Here is a 24832-nt window from a genome sequence, read left to right as displayed (position 1 = left end):
AATTGTAACAGAACTTGAAACCTTTAGGGTTAATTTATAAGAGTTTAGGATGAAAAGAGGTGTTGTTTTAAGTATGAAAAGGTATAATTTGTACCTTTCTAGAATGAAGAAACTTGATGTTTCAATTGGCAAGAGGTTCGTTGAAAGGGTGAGAATGTTTCATGCCTGATAGTGCAGGAAATACGCGTGTCGCGACCGCGAATGGCAAAGCCGCGGTCGCGACACGCTGATTTCCTTGCGGAAATTAGGCATCAAAGCCACCTCCTGATTCACGGTAGAGAATTTAAATATTCTCGGTATGAACAGAGAAATTCGAACCTGTTTGTGACAATCTTAAATGAAGGGATTCTCGGCAGGGAATTCTAAATTCTCGGCAGAGAATCGCCTGAAACTACAATTTCATCCTAATTATCTAAAAATTAAATCTAAAATCATGAAATAAAAATATTTGTATAACTAAATCATAACATAAAGTAATCTAATCATAAAAATGGCATTTTGAAAAAAAAAATAATAAAATTAAAATAAACAAAAACATAAAAACAATAAAACAAAATAAACTGTGTAAGAAAAACTGAGTAATTTATACGTCAGATAATCTAATTACGAACGGAGTTTCAATTTGTGAAATATTTTCATAATAGATTTTACATCGATTATCATTAACCTTGAATCGAACTCCGTTAGGACCTTCTAGTTCCAAAGAACCATAATCGAATGTTTTGACGACTAAATATGGTCCTAACCATCTGGACTTAAGTTTTTCTGGAAATAAACGAAGTCATGAATTAAATAACAGCACTTTATCCCCAACATTAAAGTGTTTAACTTTAATTTTGGCATCGTGCCATTTTTTCACTTTTTCTTTATAAATCTTAGCATTTTCGTAAGACAGATGACGTAACTCATCTAACTCATTTAAATTGAGCAAACGTTTCTTACCTTCTTGATGTAAGTCAAAGTTAAGTTCTCTAATAGCCCAATAGGCTTTATGTTCTAATTCGACTGGCAAATGACATGCCTTACCATACACCAAACGGTACGGAGTCATTCCTATCGGTGTTTTAAATGCAGTACGGTATGCCCATAACGCATTATTGAGTTTAGAAGACCAATCTTTTCTAGACGAAGAAACTGTTTTCTCGAGAATCCATTTGAGTTCTCTATTTGATATCTCCGCCTGACCATTTGACTGAGGATGGTACGGCGTTGATACGCGGTGGCGTACTCCATATTTTTTCATAAGTGTTTCAAAACTCTTGTTTATAAAATGAGTACCGCCATCACTAACGATAACTCTTGGACAACCGAATCTACAGAATATGTCGTCAAGAAAATTAACGACAACCTTAGAATCACTCGTCGGGGTTGCAATTGCTTCAACCCACTTTGAAACATAATCAACAGCAACTAATATGTAAGTTTTACCATTGGAAGGGGGAAAAGGTCCCATGAAATCTATTCCCCACATGTCGAAGATTTCAACTTCTAATATGGTTGTAAGGGGCATCTCATATTTCCTTCCTAGATTTCCTGTTCTTTGGCACTTATCACAACGAGTGATAAACGAATGGACATCTTTAAATATCGTAGGCCAAAAGAAACCGCTTTCAAATATTCTAGCTGCTGTCTTATTAACTCCATTATGTCCTCCATAAGAGCTAGAATGACATTCTGACATTATGGATTCAAATTCATTTTCACCAACGCATCTCCTTATTATCCCGTCACCACAAGTTTTGAACAAAAAAGGATCTTCCCAAAAGTATTGTTTAATATCGAAGAAAAATTTCTTCCTTTGGTGGGAATTTAATCCTTCCGGAACAATATTGGCTGCGAGATAATTAGCAATATCTGCATATCAAGGTGATATAAAATTTTTCATTTCATAGAGATGTTCATCAGGGAAATCATCTCGTATACCGATAGTTTCACCTATAGGACCGTTTTCATCTTCAAGTCTTGATAAATGATCGGCGACAAGGTTTTCTACTCCCTTTTTATCTTTAATTTCTATATCAAATTCTTGCAACGATAAAACCCATCTAATTAGACGTGGTTTTGCATCCTTTTTAGCAAATAAATATCTTAATGCTGCATGATCGGTATAAATAATAACTTTTGAACCTAATAAATATGACCTAAACTTGTCACATGCAAAAACTACAGCTAACATTTCTTTTTCTGTTGTGGTGTAGTTTAATTGTGCACCAGACAGTGTGTGACTTGCATAATAAATGACATGAAGTTTCTTATCCTTCCTTTGTCCTAAAACACATCCGACAGCTAAGTCACTTGCATCACACATAATTTCAAAGGGTAAATCCCAATCAGGTTTAGCAATAATAGGTGCACTGACTAAAGCAGTTTTCAATGTTTCGAAAGCTTTAACGCATTCTTCATTAAAATCAAAGGTTGAATCTTTCATGAGTAAATTAGTAAGCGGTTTGGAAATTACAGAAAAATTCTTAATAAATCTTCTGTAAAAACCAGCATGTCCTAAGAATGATCTTACTCCCTTAACAGTAGTTGGAGGGGGTAATTTCTCTATTACTGAAGTTTTTGCTCTATCTACTTCTAATCCTTTTTCAGATATTTTGTGACCTAAAACAATTCCTTCGTCAACCATGAAATGACATTTTTCCCAATTTAATACCAAATTTGTTTCTTCACACCTAGACAAAACTTTATCCAAGTTTTCTAGGCACGAATCAAAAGAATCTCCATAAACTGAAAAATCGTCCATAAAAACTTCCATGATATCTTCAATGAAATGATTAAAAATTACAGTCATACAACGTTGAAATGTTGCAGGTGCGTTACATAGACCAAAGGGCATTCTTCTATATGCAAATGTTCCGTAAGGACATGTGAAAGTTGTTTTATCTTGGTCATCCGGGTAAATGTATATTTGAAAGAATCTGGAGTAACCATCAAGAAAACAGTAGAAAGCATGACCAACTATCCTTTCGATCATTTGATCAATGAAAGGAAGAGGAAAATGATCTTTCCTAGTTGCTTTATTTAAATTTCTATAATCTATACAAACCCTCCAACCAGTGGTGGTTCGTGTAGGTATTAATTCACCTTCTTCATTCCTTACAACTGTTATGCCTCCCTTTTTACGTACACAATGGAGTGGACTAACCCATTCACTGTCTGAGATAGGGTAGATGATTCCATTGTCCAGAAGTTTAGTAATCTCATTTTTTACTACTTCTTTCATATTCGGATTTAGGCGTCTTTGCCTATCCGCTTTAGGTGGCTTATCTTCTTCTAAGTGAATTCTATGCATTACAATACTTGGATTAATACCTTTTAAGTCAGAAATTTGCCAACCCATACTTCCTATCCTACTTCTAACAACTTCTTTCAATTTTTCTTCTTGAACTTGTGTCAACTTGTTAGAGATAATTATAGGTAGAGAATCGCCTTCGCCTAAGAAAGCGTACCTCAAATGACTTGGTAATTCCTTAAGTTCTAATTTAGGTGGAACTACGATCGAAGGCGGAACTGGTCCATCTTCTCGAATCAAAGGTTCTGGGTCCTTATCTTCTAGTTCCTCACTCATTATAGGTTCTATTATTTCTTCTTTCTGAACAATGTCATTTACACATTCTTCAATTAAATCGAGTTTCATACAAGCGAAATCTTCCATAGGATATTTCATCGCCCGGTTCATATCAAACTCAATCTTATCATCTCCTATTCGTAAAACTACTTTCCCTTCCGACACATCAACTAGAGAACGTCCCGTGTTCATGAACGGTCTACCAAAGATTAGCGGACAATTTACATCATAAGCAAAATCTAAAATAACGAAGTCGGTAGGAAAAATAAATTTGTCAACTTTAACTAAAACATCCTCAATTATACCATATGGCCTTTTAGTGGTTTGATCCGCTAATTGTAAAACCATATTGGTACGTTTGATGTCTTCTTCTAAGCCTAACTTATTGAATATAGATAATGGCATCAAGTTAATGCTTGCTCCTAAATCACAAAGACAACTTGGGAATTCTATATCTCCCAATTTACACGGAATGGTAAAACATCCGGGATTTTTGAGTTTTGTGGGCAAATTGCTTGACACAATCGAACTGCAATCTTCAGTAAGTGAAATGGATGAAATTCCTTTCCAACTGATTTTCTTTGAAATTAAATCTTTGAGGAATTTTCCATAGTTGGGAATTTGCGTAATTGCATCCATAAACGTTAAATTAATATGCAAATTCTTAAGTTTGCCTAAAAATGTTAAAAGTTGTTTGTCGTAGTCCTTGTTGCGGACTTTGTGTGGAAAAGGTGGTTTGGGTACAAAAGTTTTTGTACTAGAGTCAATCGGTGCATCTTTTTGTTTTAATGTATCTTCTTTGGGTTTTGGTAAATCAGTTCCACGTAAAGTCGAATTTCCGGGCATTTTCAGGCCTAAGTAATTTTTCCCTGAACGAAGAGTGATAGCCTTAACATGCTCTTTCGGATTTTCTTCCGTATGGCTTGGAAGACTTCCCTCTTTACGGGATGGAATTGATTTAGCGAGTTGTCCAATTTGAATCTCCAAATTATGGATGCTAGATGATTGGTTTTTAATAAGCTGATCGAATTTATTTTCGATCCGTTTAAAACCATCGTCGTGATTACTTATTTTTCCGCTCATCGCATCAATGAATTTGTCGATTTTAGAAGATAAAATGCTAAACGTATCTCTTGATTGATTTTGATAATTAGTAGTACGATTTTGATTAGCATTAACATTATTATTATTATTATCTCTCCAGTTAAAGTTAGGATGATTTCTCCACCCAGGATTATATGTATTGGAATAAGGATTATTAGTTTGGTTTTGCCTTTGGACAAAGTTTACCTGTTCAATCTCACTCATACCTTCGTAATCCACATCCGTTTGGATTGGTTGACCATTAGGATCACACGGTGCCATAAACCTATCAATTTTGTGCGACAAGGCAGAAAATTGGGCTTGCAACATCGCTACTGGATCAAGATTCACTATACCTTTAACTGATGATGTTGTTGAGGATGACGGTTTTGCTGATGGTAGGTGTCCACGTTCCGCGGGCCACATACTACTGTTGATTGCCATTTCCTCTAAAAGTTCTCTTGCTTGTGCAGATGTTTTCTTCATGAATAACCCTCCAGACATAGCGTCCAATGAACCTCTAGTTGTAGGATTTAGTCCATTATAAAGTGTTTGCATTAAAAGTTCAGCAGGCAATTGGTGGTGTGGGCATAAACGTTGAAGTTCTTTAAAACGTTCCCAAGCCTCATAAAGAGTTTCATTATCATTTTGAGAAAAAGATGTTAACTCTTTAATGACTCTTGCGGTTTTTGCTAAAGGGAAAAATTTTGATAAAAATGCTTGGGCTAATTGCTCCCAAGTCTCAATTGATGCGGTTGGCATAGAAGTTAACCACTCTTTGGCTCGATCCTTCAAAGTAAAAGGAAAAAGGCGAAGATTGATTGCTTCCGCAGTCACATTTGGTATTTTAAAAGTGTCACAAATTTCTAAGAAATTTGTCAAATGTGTATTAGGATTTTCGTTAGGTAACCCGTAAAATGTTACATTATTTTGCAACATATTAAGCAACGTTGGCTTAATTCCAAATTGATTTGTATTAATCTGGGGTCTAACTATACTGTTTGTTACACCGGTCACCCCTGGCCTAGCGTAATCCATAAGTGTGGCCATTACTTCTGGCTCGGTAAAATCTCGGTAATTTTAGTTTTTATTGGGGTTTTGTTTTTCTTTTTCTTTTCTCTCTTGTTCTTTTTAAGAGTCTTTTCAATTTCTAGGTCAATAGGATCTGGTGACGTGCCCGAACTTCGAGAACTGCGCATGAACTTGAAATTTCGCACGAACCGAATCTACCTACAGAACAGAATTTTGAAAAATAAATATGTTAGTAATTGAAAATAAATAAAATATAAAAGTTTCACTAAGTATGAATAAACCTAGATTCGTAATAAAACACGAAAAATTTAAAATTTTGTCAAAAAATTTGGCGTATCCTCGGCAACGGCGCCAAAAACTTGTTGAGCGATTTCCGCAAGTGCACGGTATACGCTTGTAGTAATAAAAGATATCGATCCCACAGGGAACGCTTTTTTAACAAAACTTATTTACAATCGGTTAAAACTACTTTAAGGTTTATAATATGGAAAAATCGTTTAATCGGTTTTGGTTTTGAAATTGCTAGAATAAGAATTAGATTAGAATATGAAGATTGTTAGAAAATATCTGATTTAAGATTGAATTTGCAAAACAGGAACGTTTTAGTACTTTAGAAAAGTAAACAGGTATATTTGTTTGCATTAAGCAAAGAAACAACTTTAAACTTTGTACGAATTATAAAGATGAAATAAATGACGGAACCTCTAATTAATTGGCTTTGAACGCGACAAAACCCTTTCGGGATAGTTGCCCTTAATCAAATTAAAACTCTTTCGAGATAATAATTTGCCTAAGTGTTCAACAAAGTTTTCTTGTAAAGATTTTGATTAAATACGTTTTAATGAAAACACCAGCATTAATCCACTTCGGCTCATTTACCAAAGTGCTGCATAAGAATCTATCGAATACAACAGACTTTATTAGATGAAATATAAATTGATACAAGTTTACAGAGAACATGGAGAATTGAATTCTTCGACGGCGTGCAAGTGAACGGGTTGTCAATCCTTTCCTTGGGTTTCGTTCGAGTTTGTCAGGCTCAGGGGCGAATCCTCTACTCAATCTTCTCGCTGAATCTTCGTAATAGAGACTGGGTCGGTCCACTACCAAAATGTAAACAAAACTGGAACAATGTCTAAACGCTATTGAATTTGTTATTATTTAGTATACAATGTGTGTACATCATATTGCTTTTTACAGAATCTAAATCTAACTTCTGAATCACTTGACTCGGAATTTCTGCATAAATTCTACACTAATTTCTTTCTTCTACACATATCACATTATATGTTTCAACTCTCCATCAACTCTTTATTTATAGATGTTGAAGAGTCTTGATCGAAGTGTCGTGTCCATTGTGAAGGATTGTGTCCGCTGCGAAAAGACGTATTTATCCATCCGAACGATCGCGTTCCGTCGAAAACAAAAGTGTGTAGCATGCTTCTAAAATCTCCTGCTCGTACCGAGAATTATCAAATTCACTACCGAGAATGGGGGAGCATCAAGTGGTCTTCAAACAAAGGGGAAAAATGGCTGGCGACGCGTGTCACGACCGTGAATAGGGGAAGCGGCGGTCGCGGCATGGAGCATTTTTGGTTTTTCAGCTCTCGTTTGTGTCCTCGACTTGGCGTTATTAATTTCCGTCGTCTTCGACTCCTTTTGTAGGGCTTTTCTTCTATTTTTGAGCTCTTTTTACTCCGATTTGGATTTTACCAAATATTTATGTACCTTGCATGAAAGAAACATATTCGAAAGTAAAAGTATTCTAAATAGCATAAATTCGTAGCAATATTGATGTAATTATTGATGATATTTTAGGTATATTTTGGGCTTCACAATTGGTCTATAATTATAGACAAGATCTAATAAGATACGAACTGCCTGTGGATCGTTAAAACCATAACAGTTCCAGACTAAAATACTCATAATGACGGAAGGGTCTGACCTGTAAAACCCACCATATTCCCGATTTTTGATCCAGTATTGTTGTTGCGGAAAATTCCAAACTTATCTCTCCACTAACAGCCTCCTTTTTTCTTCGCCTTTTAGGATCTGTAATAAAAACATAAACCTTTTCTGGGATAGTAACTGTTTAACCATATATATTTCTGGCCCCGTGAATAATTTTTGTAACTAAAGTAAACTTTTGATCATAATTATTATTGGCCCCATTCATAATTTATGTAACTGAATTAAACTTTTGACCATAATTAATACTGGCTATTAATAATATTTGTAACCGAATGGAACTTCTCCTTAAATGCTACTATGGATATGCAGTTACCTTCTATCTTTTTGCCACCCTCCGCATTTCCATTACTATGTTCTCCTGTTAACTCAACTGACACGGACAACTGCCATTGCCGCTACGGATATTGTTAAGCCCAAAATATACCTAAAAAGTCATTAGTATTTACATCAGTTTTGTTATGAATTCGTACTCTTTATACCTGTTTAGCGTACTTTTACTTCCAAATATGTTTCTTTCTTGCAAGGTACCTAAATATTTGGTAAAATCCAAATAGGAACGAAAAGAGGTTAAAAACAAAAGAAAAACCCTACAAAAGGAGTCAAAGACGACGAAAATCAAACGCACCGAAACGAGGACGGGGACGAAGTCAAGATAGAGGAAATTACTTCGTGTCGCGACCGAGAATCCTCCATTCTCGGTCGTGGCACGCGTCGCCAGCTTCTCCCCCTTATCATTTCGAAGGCTGAATTTCTGCTCCCCCATTCTCGGCCGAGAATTTGGATTCTCGGTAAGAGCATAAATTCTGAAAAGGCTATATGTACACGTTCGTTCACAAAAGAAATGCGTCTGTTCGATTGGATAAGAACGCCTCTTCGTAGCAGACACGTCCCTTAAACCCGACTCTTCAACATCTATAAATAAAGAGTTGATTTCAGAGTTGGATATTGATAACCCGCGAAGCCCAAAACGGGTTATATTCATTTCGCAAGCCCAGCCCATATTAAAGCCCCATGGGCTAAGATTGGACGGGACCCGAATGAAGGAAGCGGGCGCAGCGAGTAAACCGCCCCGAATTCCTAAACGGAGCGTCAAGACTCCCACTCAAAACCACGTTCGTTGCCATGAAAGCCACGAAAGGGACATGGCCTAAAAAGGGGTAACCGCCCTCAGAACGTGGCCCACTAAGGAGTAACCGCCCTCGGCGGTTACCCAAAAAACACCTATAAAAGGCCTTAAGAATAAGGGGGGAGGTACGTTCACATTTTTTCCCACAAAGCTATTGCTAAATTATAGACTCATTTTTACAAAAACTGACTTGATCGTCGGAGAGTTTTCCCGGAGATCCTGTCTCCGGTTTTGTTTTGCAGGTAACTCCGGCAAAGAATATCAAAGCGGATCCAGCAAGTTATCATTGGTGCGGTGAGCGTGGACCTTTTTTACCAACATTTGGTTAAAGGTACACGAAGAACATGTCAGAACCATCACGAACGACCGGCGTTACCACTAGATCAACTAGTATGAACTCCAGGGGACCACGGATTGCGAATTCGCAACCTGCAAGTACACAGCCTGTGGTGCCTAGCTCATCAGGTCCTTCGGGACAATTGAGTCCCTTATTGGAGGTCCAAGTGCAAACTAAGATGGAAATGTCCAATAGTGATTTCGTGCAGATGGCTGGACAAGTCTTGGCTTCGAACATGAGCCAGGCGGCTGGAGATCGAATGATTAATTTACTAACGGCCCTCGTCGAACACAATACCGCCGTGGCGGCTGCTCCTCAACAACCTGTGGTTATCTCAACACAATCACTGACTATCCCTGTCATATCGGCCCTCCCGTAGCCATCTCAGGCGCCAAATCAAGTGGGCCAGAGTAGTCGCACAAACCCACACAGCCACCCGAGCAACTACTCGCACCCAGATCTCATTACGACGATACATCTGACCTGGCAGCCATCCCAACCGTTACTAGGAGTGCAAGGCACTCTTCCGCTACAGCAAGTGGAACCTTTTCCTCACAGACATTCGGAGTTGATGACTCCTGGGCGGGAGCACACATGGAACTTTGATCCTATAACGGGACAGCGGTTAGTCCCCCAACAGGCACACGTCTCAACACCGATGGGCGGGTGGATGCCACCCAGAATTCACCAGCAGCGGATGGAAGAAGTCCGGCGAATACCCGATATTGACTTAGAAGATCAATTACGAAGCATGATGGAGCGAATGGGGTACTCGCCTAGGCCGAGAGCAGAGGTCCAGAGCGATTCACCTTTTGCCCCTTCGTTGCGGGAATTCATTCCAGATCACAGAATCAAAGCACCTGCCATACCAAAATACTATGGGGATCCAAATTCTGACCCTGAGGCTCATGTCAGGAACTACAGAGAGTTAATGGACGTTGCAGGGGCAAGCGAAAGCATAATTTGCAGGTTATTCTCGACAACTTTGGGCGGTGTGGCATCTGATTGGTTTCGATCTTTACCGGCAGAATCTATTCACAATTGGCAACAATATAGTCGGGATTTCTGTGTGAAGTTCGTGGGCTGTAAAGCGGCAGATGTGACAGATAGGCAGCTGAAGGAGATCAAACTGAGAAACTATAATTCCCTAAGGGAATTTGTTGTCGCCTTTAACGATATCCTGGTGCGATTGCAGAACCCGGATATCGTGAGTATTCGTAACATCATGGCGGATGGAACCACAGATTGGAGCATGCGGGAAGAAATCATCCGTAACAAACCACGCACTGTAGCCGAGCTCATGAAGATAGAAAAGGAATTCATGGAAGTGGATGATGTCAACAGGGAACATAGGGCCCAAACTCGGCGAGAAAGAGATGCCGCTAGAACCACTTCGGACAGTCGGCGTCAGACCCAGTCCAAAAGTAATTTTGTTCGAAGAGGCGATCGTCCCTTTCAAGGTGGAGGACATCACACACCACTAAACACGACTCGCCAAGAGGTGTTACTTTGGATCGAAAAGAGCCCCTTGAAGAAGGATGTGCGGTTCCCCGAGGTGAAAGGCCGAACCAGTTTGGGGCGCTATCCCAGTAAGTATTGCAGGTTCCACAGGTTGAATGGCCATGACACAGATGATTGCTACGAACTGAAGAAGGAAATAGAAAAACTGATCGAGAGAGGCAAGCTGAGTCAATTTGTAAGAAAAAAAACAGCTGATGAGAAAACAACGCTCCCGCATGAGGGAGAAACACGGCCAAAAAAGAAGCAGAAGAAAGGGGTGATAAACGTGATAGCAGGCGGAATCTACGAGCCTCCAACAAAAAGAACTCGCCGTGAATGGCGAAAGAGCAACACACATAGGGGGGATGCCCTCAATTACTCATTTGCGAGAATCACGGAGCCACATGCGGATGCCCTGGTGATCACGATGGCCGTTGAAGGATGGGACGTCAAGCGGGTCCTTATCGACACAGGCAGTTCTTGCAACGTCATTACCCGGACAGCATTCAACAAGTTGGGAATCAACGACGAGCGGGTGGAACACACCTTCATGGATGTAACTGGTTTTAGGGGTCAATCCTCCCAAACAAGTGGGCAGGTGGTGTTGGAGGCAGAAATGGGCGATAAGAATCTAAAATGGCGAGGTGATTTAGAATTCGCAATTGTTGATCTCCCACTGGCCTACAACATAATTCTGGGACGGCCATTCCTATCGGAGACGGAGTCGCTCATCTCAATGAAGCATTTAACGTTACATTTGCCAACACACCAAGGGCGAGTCATAGTTGAAGGTGATCAACTTGTATCTCAACAGGCCTATACATTATCACTTGAACCAAAACCGGAAGAGGAGGATAAAGTCGAAGAGGAGCTGCCGGTGGAAGCATTGGGAGAAACGGAACTATTCGCCATCTCGAATGACAAGAGCGTGCGAATAGCGGCTGGACTCTCAGAAGAAACAAAGAAAGACATTACCGAGGTATTGATCCAATGTGAGTCGGCATTTGCCGCCCCAAATGAAGTGCTAAAAGGAATAAGCCCAGACGTAGCAACCCATCGATTGAATGTAAACAAAGGGGCAACCCCAGTGCGGCAAAAGAAGAGGGGACATGCTCCTGAGCGGCAAAAGGCGATTGAAAAAGCAGTGGCGGACTTGCTAAGGTCGGATGCGATTCGAGAAGTCACCTATCCGGAATGGCTAGCCAATGTGGTGCTAGTCAAAAAGCCGAATGGAACGTACAGAATGTGCGTCGACTTCAAAGACTTGAACAAGGCATGTCCGAAAGATATGTATCCACTTCCTAACATTGATATATTGGTAGATGGAACTGCAGGATATGAAGTTTTATCATTCACCGACGTGAAATCCAGTTACCATCAGATACCCATGGAGAAGGTGGATGAAATCAAAACATCATTCATAACTCACCAGGCGACTTATTGCTTCAAGGTGATGCCCTTTGGATTGAAAAACGAGGGAGCAACATACCAGAGGATGATGAACAAGATATTTTCAGACAAATCCGGCGAGAACTTCTCGATCTATGTTGATGACATGATCATCAAAAGCAAGAAAATGCAAGACCACCCGCGGGATATCAAAGAAATCCTAGAAGTGTTGATCAAATATGGTCTCAAATTGAACCCAGAGAAATGCACATTCGGAGCAAGAGCGGGAAAGTTCCTGGGTTTCATTGTTAGCGGCAAAGGGGTTGAGGCGAATCCTGAGAAGGTTAAAGCAGTAATGGAGATGAAGACGCCAAGGAACATAAGGGAAGTACAGAGACTGAACGGGCGGTTGGTGGCATTAGGGCGATTCATATCATGCTCAGCTAGGCGATGTCTACCTTTCTACAATGCCATCAAAAAATCCAAGTCCTTTGAATGGACGCTGGATTGTCAAGAAGCATTTGAGGGGATAAAACGATTACTATATTATCCGCCCTTAATGAGCAGGCCGGAAGACGGAGAAGATTTGTTCCTTTATGTATCCGTCACCAGCATGGCGATATGCACTGTGATGGTGCGAGAAGAAGAAGGGCAACAATATCCAGTGTACTACGTGAGCAAAGTCCTGAAGGATGCAGAACTCCGGTATTCAAAGTTGGACAAAATGGCCCTCGCAGTGATAACCACGGCGGCTAGATTGAAACCATACTTTCAGGCGCATACTATCATTGTGAGAACTGGCATCCCAATGTGAAAGGTACTGCAGAAACCTGACGCATCCGGCCGGTTGATGGAATGGTCAATTCGCCTGGGCGAATTCGATATCCGCTATGAAGGAAGACCAGCGCTAAAGAGCCAAGTGCTCGCCGACTTCGTGAACGAATTCACTTGGGATGATGATGAATGTCCAAAGGCACAAAAAGAAGAGTGGAGCATGTACACAGATGGGGCCTTATCTGCAGATGGAGCTAGGCTAGGAGTCGTCATCAAAGGTCCGGAGGTTATCCACCTGTACTATGCAGCAAAATTAACTTTCAAAACTACCAATAATGCCGCGGAATACGAGGCTATGATATGTGGATTGAGGTTGCTCAATGAACTCACCCCAGAAAGAGTGGTAATCTACAGCGATTCCAAACTCATGATAAACCAGATCACAAAAAATTATCTGGTGAAACAGGAGGAGCTAGTAAAATACCATCAGGTGGTCAGCCGATTGACACAAGAGTTAACGCACAAGGGAGTCGTTTGGGAGATGGTGCATGTTCCACGAGGCCAAAATGCAAAAGCTGACGAATTGGCAAAAGCAGCGGCAAGTAGAGAACCATGGAGTCAAAAAGCATGTAGCTTGGAAATAAAATCGGCACCAGCATTCGAGGTTGATCAGATTATGATCATCGAGGAACTGGAAGACGATGAAGATTGGCGGATGCCAATCCGTCAATATCTGGAGCAGGGAGATTTGCCGGTTGATAAGAGCTTAGCCAGAAAAATAATTGGGCAGTCGGCATGATACTCAATGCGGGATGGAACTTTGTATCGGAAATCGTACATATGTCCATGGTTGAAATGCGTTAGTCGCAATGAAGGAGACTATGTGCTGCGAGAACTACACGAAGGAATTTGTGGCGCGCACGAAGCTTCGGCGGCATTGGCAAGAAAGGTCAAACTGCTGGGATACTACTGGCCCAAGGTGGTGGAAGATTCCCAGAAGATGGTTGCGGAATGTCACAACTGTCAAATCCATGCGAATGAAAAGCATGTTCCCGGAGCTGAACAAATCACTATAATGACGGCGTGGCCATTCGCAACATGGGGAATTGATATAGTGGGTCCATTCCCAGAAACAACAAAGAAAAGGAAGTATTTGATAGTCGCAGTGGACCACTTCAGCAAATGGGTAGAAGCGGAGGCAGTAACCGCACAAACACCTGAGCGAATGATCGAGTTCTTACGAGAGAACATTATCATGCGATTTGGGATCCCGCAGAAGCTTATAACCGACAATGGCACCCAGTTCAACTGTGCCAAGTTCAAAACATACTGCGAAAGCATGGGAATCAAGAATCATTTTTCTTCTGTAAACCATCCCCAATCAAATGGTATGACGGAGGTTACCAACAGGGCCATGGTTCAAGGCATCAAGAAGCAGCTAGGTGACAAAAAAAACAGGTTGGGCGGATGAGATACCCCATATGCTGTGGGCATACAGAACCTTTGTAAAGGCAGCAACAGGCGAAACACCTTTCTCGCTAGTTTATGGAGCCGAAGCAGTCCTACCTGTTGAAATCAAGTCGCCCACAGATCGGACAATTTATTATTGCGACACACAAAATCCTATCAACATCAGAGATGCTTTGGATTCTGTGGAGGAACGAAGAGAAAAAGCTTACATGCGAATGGCAATGTACCGCAACAGAATCAAGAAATACCATGACAGAAGAGTGCGAAAAGTAATGATCAACGAAAACGACTTGGTCTTGAAAAAAGCAGATAAAATACAGTCTAGAGATGGCAAAGGCAAGCTAGGCGTCAACTGGATCGGGCCATACAAAGTATCCAAGAAGATGGGACCGGCCACTTTCGAAATAGAAGAAACGAGTGGAAAGAAGCTCCCGCGCACCTGGAATCTAGAGAATCTACGCCTATATAGAAAGGCCGAGTAGTTCGAGGAAATGACGAGTACTCTTTTTCCTTTTATGAGTTTTTCCCACTGGGTTTTCTGATAAAAGGTTTTAATGAGGCTTCGATCCCGCACAATTGGTGTACATATGTAATAAACTTTTTCTCGTCATCAATAAAAGTTATTACATTCACTCAGTATGTTACAACAAAATGCGGATTCTTTCCAAAAACACACAAATGTGTTGCCTCTTAAAGAAAGGCGGATGCTTGATTATGCATCACTCGCAAAAAACCTTAGGGTTAAAATCAAAAACACATAAATGTGTTGCCTGTTAAAGAAAGGCGGATGCATGATTACGCATCACTCGCAAAAAAACCTTAGGGTTAAAATAAAAAACACATAAATGTGTTGCCTGTTAAAGAAAGGCGGATGCATGATTACGCATCACTCGCAAAACCTTATGATCAAAACTTATGATTATTTTCGAAAGAAGAATTATAAGTTAAGGCATAAAATTAAGCGAATAAACGAGTACTCAAAATTGCAAAAAGGGTCTGGCCACCCTAGCTATGAAGAAACACAAATATGGAGTCGGCAAAAGGACAAAGGGCACATATAAAGGGCAAAAAAGTGACAATCACACACATATGAAAAGCAACAAACGAAAGAAAATATATATATCAGAGCGGTTTATTACATGGTTTTTACATACAAAAGTCCAAATATAAGTTAAGCTATGCTACAGCTTCCTCTCCTTCGCGCCTAATGCCCTCCTGGACTTCGGCGACTCCCTCATCTCCTCCGGTAGGAGGATCTACTTCAAGCGAATCCTCAACCCTTGAATCGGTAACCGCTTCAGTAACCTCTTCGACGAGAGGTACCTCTTGCACAGGTTGAGAAACGGCTTGGGGTGCCTCTCCTTCCGCGGGCTGAATAGGGATCTCGCAGCTAATCGGAGGATCCTGAAGAGTCTTCCAATCTAAGAAGAGTACCTCATCCATATCAGCATCCTCGGCTTCCAGCTTATCCCACTCCCCAGTTAAATCCTTTTCAGGGATGGGAACTTTGGGGCGGTTAAGTACTAGACCCTGATGCCCGTGCTTATAAGCGGCATGAATCCGCTCCCCATACCAGTAGATGCGGGCGCCATCTTCAGCCAAAATCTCCTCAACCCTCTTCTTTTGGGCCTCCTTGAAAGCAGCTAGGTCGTCGAGGGCTTTTTGCAGTTCATCGGACTTGGCCTGAAGGGATTTAAGGGCCTCCTCCTTCTCACCCACGGCCTTCTGACAGGTGCCCTCTAGGACCTTCACCTTCCCTTGGACATCATCATAAAGCGACTTCTGAGTCGCCAATTCCGTACCAAGACTTTCCAACTCCTTGGCTCGCTCTGCATCCCTTCGGAGAATGCCCTCAGCGAAATTGATAATCTGCATATAACACGTCTCACAAATAAAAATGGGCGAATAGAAATATGCGGTTACAATGAACACAAGATATTTGAAAGCGAAGGACAAAGCAATAATATACCTCTACAGAACGCTTCTCGATCCCTTCCACAGCAGTAGGGAGCGGTACTTGCTCGCGCACACGGGAGGCGGAGGGAAGTCGCCCGAGGACATTGCATATGGAAGATACAATATCCTTGCAAGAGAAGTTCACGGCCAGGCCGAAAGTCCTAGTCCACCATCCGCTAATATCGGGGATTGGCTGCAAAAGCATAAAGAAAAATATCAAGGGAATGGCAGATAGCTCATGAGGAAAAAGTAGCAATACGAGAGGGAGTAGATCAAGATACCTCGTGAATGGGGGTACTGCTCTTTCCTTTAGACGAGGCGGATACAGGTGCGCCGCCAACAGTAAGGGACATAGAAGTGTTCTTCTTTTTTGAACGAGAAGACTCTGTATCCGCACTTATCTTCCGCTTCCTGGTTAAAGGAAGATCCTCGGAAGCAGAAGCAAGACCTTGTGAAGCGGAAGCCCTAACCGGGGAAGCCGCCCCAATAGAAGGAATTGTCCCTCCAGAAGGATCCGCCCCTACAACGGAAGCGGTTTCCGTCATCCGCTTCTTTCTTCTCGCCAGGGCTTTAGCCTCCCGATCTGCAGCGATTTGAGATAAAGGATCACCCCTGCAAAGGGTTAAAAGAAACCATCAACTTGGAAATAAAAAGTACCTTGCACAAAAACGCGATAAGGAATATAGACAACACGATCCCCCTCGCGGTATGCAATCGCTACTCGGCTCCTTAGCATATGAAAGGCCTGATCGTATGTCCATACAAAAGGAGGAGTGCTCTTCAGGAACTTGATAACGGCGGATTCTTCCTTACTGGGATACCCGAAGTTCAAACTCTTTACGTTGGGTCGGCTCCAGCAACGAAGGAAGTTCAGGTTTTCCTCATTAAACTTGATAAAAAAGTAAGATCGATCCCACTCGCGGATCTTGTTCAGCTTCTCGTCAAAACCATAGTATCCGCTCTGGCGGATGAAAGTGAAATACCCCGCCGAGCTTTTGAAATGGTGGAGCTTGGAGAAGATTTTGGGCGAAAAGGGAACCTCCAAACAATCCGCCAAGAATTTGTCCAGAGTCAAATCGGCCCAGCCGTTAGGATGCAATTGCCCGAGCGCGATTCCGTAACCGCCTAGGACGGAAGCAATCTCATCCGCCAGCGGATAAGTGAAGCCGCAGATAATCTGGGCCACAAAAATAGTGAAGTACCCCTTTGGGTAATCGCCTGGTCCCCTATCCTCCCCAGGAATGATAGTCTTGAGACCTCGGAGCCAGGGATAATGCTCCCGCAAATCATTGATTGTCTCTTGACAAACCAGACTTCCCGACCTGTCCTTCTTTGGTAACAAACGAGGGGTTAGAACAAGTGGCGGAATCAACTTTTTGGGGTCAAAACCTAAACCCTCGTCGGTTGTATTCGCCAGATGAAGGAAGTCGGCGGGATGAGAATTACACCCAGGAGAGCTGGTTGAAGCTTCCTCAACCATCTCTTCGACCTCGTTAGAGACCTCGCGGACATAATCGTCGTCAAACGGCGCGAAGTCGAGGTCTGACATGATCGATAAAAGGAAAACAGAAGCAAAAAGCCGAACAAGGAACAAATGTGAAAAGAAAAACTTACATGAAAAAGACAACACAGTGAAGTGACGGGATTAAGAGGTTAACGCCGGAAAAGAAGTAACGGAATTAAAAGGTCGACGCCGGAGAAAACGAAAGAAGGGAAATGCACAAATTCAAAACTTTGAAATAATCGGACAAAGACGAAGCGTCCCCTATAAAAAGACCCTAAAAGGGCTCTTGCTAGACCAAGGGGGAGGCATGTGATAACCCGCGAAGCCCAAAACGGGTTATATTCATTTCGCAAGCCCAGCCCATATTAAAGCCCCATGGGCTAAGATTGGACGGGACCCGAATGAAGGAAGCGGGCGCAGCGAGTAAACCGCCCCGAATTCCTAAATGGAGCGTCAAGACTCCCACTCAAAACCACGTTCGTTGCCATGAAAGCCACGAAAGGGACATGGCCTAAAAATGGGTAACCGCCCTCAGAACGTGGCCCACTAAGGAGTAACCGCCCTCGGCGGTTACCCAAAAAACACCTATAAAAGGCCTTAAGAATAAGGGGGGAGGTACGTTCACATTTTTTCCCACAAAGCTATTGCTAAATTATAGACTCATTTTTACAAAAACTGACTTGATCGTCGGAGAGTTTTCCCGAAGATCCTGTCTCCGATTTTGTTTTGCAGGTAACTCCGGCAAAGAATATCAAAGCGGATCCAGCAAGTTATCAGATATATAGAAAAATTGAAGAGAAGATTAGTATAGAATTAATGCAGAAATTCTGAGTCAAGCGATTCAGAGTTAGAAGTTCGATTCTATAAAAAGCAATATGATGTACACACATTGTTTATTAAATAAATACAAACACAGTAGCATTTAGATTTGTTCATATTAGTTTACATTTTGGTAGTCGATAGACCAATCACTATTCCGAAGATTCAGCGAGAAGATTTAGTAGAGGATCTGCCCCTGAGTCTGACAAACTCTAACGAGGTTTAAGGAAAGGATTGATAACCCGTTCGCTTGAAAGTCGTCAAAAGTTTCCATGCTTCTTATTCTCTGTAAACTTGTATCAAATTCACATTTCATCTAATAAAGTTCATTCTATTCGATAGATTTTTATGTAGCACTTTGGTAAATGATCCGAAGTGAGTTTTGGTGTTTTCATTAAAACGTAGTTGAATTCAAAATCATTACAAGGAAACTTTGTTGAACATTTAGACGAATTGATATCTTGGATAAAAGTATTAATTTGGTTAAGGAAGCAATCTAAACCAGTTAGGAGGATTGTTGCGTTCAAAGCCTTTTAATTAGAGGAATTTACGTTGTTACATTTTTATAATTTATACAAAGTTTAAAGTTGTTTTCTTTGCTTAATGCAAACAAATACATTTATTTACTTTTCTAAAGAACTAAACGTTTCTGTCTTGTATATTCACCCTTAAATCAGAAGTGATTTCTAACGTTCAACATATTCTAGTCCAATTCTTATTCTAGCAATTTCAAAACCAAATCCAAGTAAACGATTTTACATATTATAAACCTTAAAGTGAATCTAACCGATTCAAAATAAGTTTCCGTTAAAAAGCGTTCCCTGTGGGTTCGATATCTTTTATTACTACAAGCGTATACCGTGCACTTGCGGAAATCGATCATCAAATTTTTGGTGCCGTTGCCGGGGAACGTCAAATTTTTTGACAAAAATTTAGATTTTTCGTGTTATATTTCGAATCTAGGTTTACATATACTTATTCAAACTTTTATATTTTATTTATTTCAAATTACTAACATATTTATTTTTTTTTCAAATTCTGTTTTGAAGGTAGTTTCGGTTCGTGCAAAATTTCAAGTTCATGCGCAGTTTTCGAAGTTCGGGCACGCCACCAAACCTATTAGACCCAGAAATTGAAAGAACCCTTAAAAAGAACAAGAAAAACAAAAACAAAACTCCAATAAAAAACTAGAAATACCGAGCCAGAAATTATGGCCACACTTATGGATTACGCTAGGCCAGGAGTGGCCGGTGTAACAAACAGCATAGTTAGACCCCAAATAAATGCAAACCAATTTGAAATTAAGCCAGCATTGCTTAATATGTTGCAAAATAACGTAACATTTTACGGGTTGCCTAACGAAAATCCTAACACCCATTTGACAAATTTCTTAGAAATTTATGACACTTTTAAAATAACAGATGTGACTGCCGAAGCAATCAAACTTCGCCTTTTTCCTTTTACTTTGAAGGATAGAGCCAAAGAATGGTTAACTTCCATGCCAGCCGCAACATTTGTGACTTGGGAACAATTAACCCAAGCGTTTTTATCAAAATATTTTCCTTTAGCAAAAACCGCAAGAGTCATAAAAGAGTTAACATCTTTTTCTCAAAATGATAATGAAACTCTTTATGAGGCTTGGAAACGTTTTAAAGAACTTCAACGTGTATGCCAATACCACCAACTGTCCGCTGAACTTTTAATGCAAACATTTTATAATGGATTAAATCCTACAACTAGAGGTTCATTAGATGCTATGTCTGGAGGGTTATTTATGAAGAAAACATCAGCCCAAGCAAGAGAACTTTTGGAGGAAATGGCAATCAACAGTAGTATGTGGCCCGTGGAGCGTGGACACATACCAGTGGTGAAACCATCATCCTCAACTACATCATCGGTTAAAGGTATAGTGAATCGTGATCCAGTTGTGATGTTACAAGCCCAATTTTCTGCCTTATCGCACAAAATAGATAGGTTTATGGCACCGTGCGATCCTAATGGTAATACAATCAAAACGGACGTGGATTATGAAGGTATGAGCGAGATTGAACAGGTAAACTTTGTCCAAGGGCAAAACCAAACTAATAACCCTTATTCCAATACTTATAATCCTGGATGGAGAAATCATCCTAACTTTAACTGGAGAGATAATAATAATAATAATAATAATACGAATGCTAATCAAAATCGTACCAATAATTATCAAAATCAATCAAGAGATACGATTAGCACTTTATCTTCTAAGATCGACAAATTTATTGATGCTATGAGTGGAAAAATAAGTAATCACGACGATGGTTTTAAACGGATCGAGAATAAATTCGATCAGCTTATTAAAAACCAATCATCTCGCATCATAATTTGGAGGTTCAAATTGGACAACTCGCTAAATCAATTCCATCCCGCAAAGAGGGAAGTCTTCCCAGCCATACGGAGGAAAATCGGAAAGAGCATGTAAAGGCTATCACTCTTCACTCAGGGAAAAACTACTTAGGTCTGAAAATGCCCGAAAATTCAACTTTACCAGGAACTGATTTACCAAAATCCAAAGAAGATACACCAATAAACTTGAGTACAAAAACTTTTGTACGCAAACCACCTTTTCCACACAAAGTCCGAAATAAGGACTATGACAAACAACTTTTGACGTTTTTAGACAAACTTAAAAATTTGCACATTAATTTGACATTTATGGATGCAATTACGCAAATTCCCAATTATGGTAAGTTCTTAAAAGATTTAATTTCAAAGAAAATCAGTTGGGAAGGAATTTCATCCATTTCGCTAACTGAAGACTATAGTTCGGTAGTGTCAAGTAATTTGCCTACTAAACTCAAGGATCCCGGATGTTTCACCATTCCGTGTAAGTTGGGAGATATTGAATTCCCAAGTTGTCTTTGTGATTTAGGAGCGAGTATAAACTTAATGCCATTGTCTATTTTTAATAAGTTAGGTTTAAAAGAAGATATCAAACGTACCAATATGGTTTTGCAATTAGCGGATCAAACCACTAAAAGGCCATATGGTATAATTGAGGATGTTTTAGTTAAAGTTGACAAATTTAATTTTCCTACCGATTTCGTTATATTAGATTTTGCATATGACGTTAATTGTCCACTAATTTTTGGTAGACCGTTCATGAACACGGGACGTGCTCTAGTTGATGTGTCGGAAGAGAAAGTAGTTTTAAGAATAGGAGAAGATAAGATCGAGTTTGATATGAACAAAGCAATGAAACATCCTATGGAGGATTTCGCTTGTATGAAACTTGATTTAGTTGAAGAATGTGTTAATGACATTATTCAAAAAGAAAAAGTAATAGAACCTATAATGGGTGAAGAATTAGAAGATAAGGACCCAGAGCCTTTGATTCGAGAAGATGGACCAGTTCTGCCTTCAATTGTAATACCACCTAAATTAGAACTTAAAGAATTACCAAACCATTTGAGGTACGCTTTCTTAGGCGAAGACGATTCTCTACCTATAATTATCTCTAATAAATTAACGCATATTCAAGAAGAAAAATTGAAGGAAGTTGTTAGAAACAGAATAGGAAGTATGGGATGGCAAATTTCAGACTTAAAAGGAATTAATCCTAGTATTGTAATGCATAGAATTCACTTAGAAGAAGATAAGGCACCTAAAGCGGATAGGCAAAGACGCTTAAATCTGAATATGAAAGAAGTAGTCAAAAATGAGATTACTAAATTTTTAGACAATGGAATCATTTATCCTATTTCGGATAGTGAATGGGTTAGTCCAATCCATTGTGTACCTAAAAAGGGAGGCATAACTGTTGTAAGGAACGACGAAGGTGAATTGATACCTACACGAACCACCACCGGTTGGAGGGTTTGTATAGATTATAGGAACCTTAACAAAGCAACTAGGAAAGATCATTTTCCTCTGCCTTTCATTGATCAAATGATCGAAAGGATAGCTGGTCATGCTTTCTATTGCTTTCTAGATGGTTACTCCGGATTCTTTCAAATATATATTTACCCGGATGACCAAGACAAAACGACCTTCACATGTCCTTATGGAACATTTGCATATAGGAGAATGCCTTTTGGTCTATGTAATGCACCAGCAACATTTTAACGTTGTATGACTGCAATTTTTAACGATTTCATTGAAGATATCATGGAAGTTTTTATGGATGATTTTTCCATTTATGGAGATTCTTTCGATGCATGTTTACAGAACTTGGATAAAGTTTTGTCTAGATGTGAAGAAACGAATTTAGTATTAAATTGGGAAAAATGTCATTTCATGGTTGACGAGGGCATTGTTTTAGGTCATAAAATATCAAAAAAAGGATTAGAAATGGATAGAGCAAAAACTTCAGTGATAGAAAAGTTACCCCCTCCAACTACTGTTAAGGGAGTACGGTCATTTTTAGGACACGCAAGTTTTTACAGGAGATTTATTAAAAACTTCTCTATAATTTGCAAACCACTTACTAATTTACTCATGAAAGACTCAACCTTCGATTTCAATGAAGATTTTGTTAAAGCTTTCGAAACATTGAAAAAAGCTTTAGTCAGTGCACCCATTATTGCTAAACCCGATTGGGATTTACCTTTTGAAATCATGTGTGATGCAAGTGACTTAGCCGTTGGATGTGTTTTAGGTCAAAGGAAGGATAAGAAACTTCATGTTATTTATTATGCAAGTCACACACTGTCAGGTGCACAATTAAATTACACCACAACCGAGAAGGAAATGCTAGCGGTAGTTTTTGCATGTGATAAGTTTAGGTCCTACCTGTTAGGTTCAAAAGTTATTATTTATACCGATCACGCAGCTTTAAGGTATTTATTTGCTAAGAAAGATTCAAAACCATGTCTAATTAGATGGATTTTATTGTTACAAGAATTTGATATAGAAATTAAAGACAAAAAGGGAGTAGAAAACCTTGTCGCCGATCATCTATCAAGACTCGAAGATGAAAACGGTCCTATAGGTGAGACTATCGGTATACGAGATGATTTCCTTGATGAATATCTCTATCAAATAAAAAGTGTCATGTCGCCATGGTATGCAGATATAGCAAATTATCTCGCAGCCAACATTGTTCCAGAAGGATTAAATTTCCAACAAAAGAAGAAATTCTTTTTTGACATTAAACAGTATTTTTGGGAAGATCCTTTCTTATTCAGAACTTGTGGTGATGGAATGATTAGGAGATGTGTTAGTGAAAATGAATACAGGTCTATAATGTCAGAATGCCATTCTAGTTCTTATGGAGGGCATAACAGCGTTAGTAAAATAGTGGCCAGGATATTAGAATGTGGATTCTTTTGTCCTACATTGTTTAAGGACGTCCGTTCATTTATTATTCGTTGTGACAAATGCCAAAGAACAGGGAATTTACGAAGGAAAGATGAGATGCCTCTCACAAACATATTAGAAGTTGAAGTCTTCGACATATGGGGAATAATTTCATGGGACCTTTTCCCCCTTCTTTTGGTAAAACTTACATATTAGTAGCCATAGATTATGTTTCAAAGTGGGTTGAAGCAATTGCAACCCCGACGAACGATTCTAAGGTTGTTGTTAGGTTTCTTGAAGATATATTTTGTAGATTTGGTTGCCCTAGAGTCATTATAAGTGATGGCGGTACCCATTTCATAAACCGGAGTTTTGATGCACTTATGAGAAAATATGTAGTACACCACCGCGTATCTACGCCATATCATCCTCAATCGAATGGTCAGGCGGAGATATCAAATAGAGAACTCAAATGGATTCTAGAGAAAATAGTTTCGTCTTCAAGAAAAGATTGGTCTTGTAAACTTAACAATATGTTATGGGCATACCGTACTGCATTTAAAACAACAATAGGAATGACGTCATACCGATTAGTGTATGGGAAAGCATGTCATTTACCAGTCGAATTAGAGCATAAAGCCTATTGGGCTATTAGAAAACTTAACTTTGATTTACAACAAGCAGGTAAGAAACGTTTGCTCAACTTAAATGAGTTGGATGAGTTACGTCATCTATCTTACGAAAATGCAAAAATATATAAAGAAAAAGTGAAAAAATGGCACGACGCCAAGATTAAAGTCAAAAGCTTTAACATTGGGGATAATGTGCTGTTATTTAATTCACGGCTCCGTTTATTTCCAGGTAAACTTAAGTCCAGATGGACAGGACCATATTTAGTCATTAAAACATTCGACTATGGATCTTTAGAACTTGAAGGACCTAACGGAGTTCGCTTCAAGATTAACGGTAATAGATGCAAAATTTATTACGAAAATGTTCCAATTAAGGAGATTGAGTTCATAACAC

General features: G+C 39.9%; 2 non-coding genes across 2 annotated transcripts; one reads left to right on the top strand and one right to left on the bottom strand.

Annotated features, from left to right (window-relative positions):
• The first annotated feature begins 5228 nt into the window (after positions 1-5228).
• On the top strand, positions 5229-5335 carry LOC136231482 (small nucleolar RNA R71). Its single transcript, XR_010689861.1, has one exon. It is a non-coding gene; the product is annotated as a small nucleolar RNA R71 (small nucleolar RNA).
• A 14776-nt stretch (positions 5336-20111) lies between these two features.
• LOC136231651 (small nucleolar RNA R71) lies at positions 20112-20213 on the bottom strand. The gene has a single exon (XR_010690020.1). It is a non-coding gene; the product is annotated as a small nucleolar RNA R71 (small nucleolar RNA).
• Between the last annotated feature and the right edge of the window lie 4619 nt (positions 20214-24832).

This window comes from Euphorbia lathyris, chromosome 5, assembly GCF_963576675.1.
Source record: "Euphorbia lathyris chromosome 5, ddEupLath1.1, whole genome shotgun sequence".
Classification (NCBI taxonomy): domain Eukaryota; kingdom Viridiplantae; phylum Streptophyta; class Magnoliopsida; order Malpighiales; family Euphorbiaceae; genus Euphorbia; species Euphorbia lathyris.
This window is presented reverse-complemented; position numbering and strand designations above follow the sequence as displayed.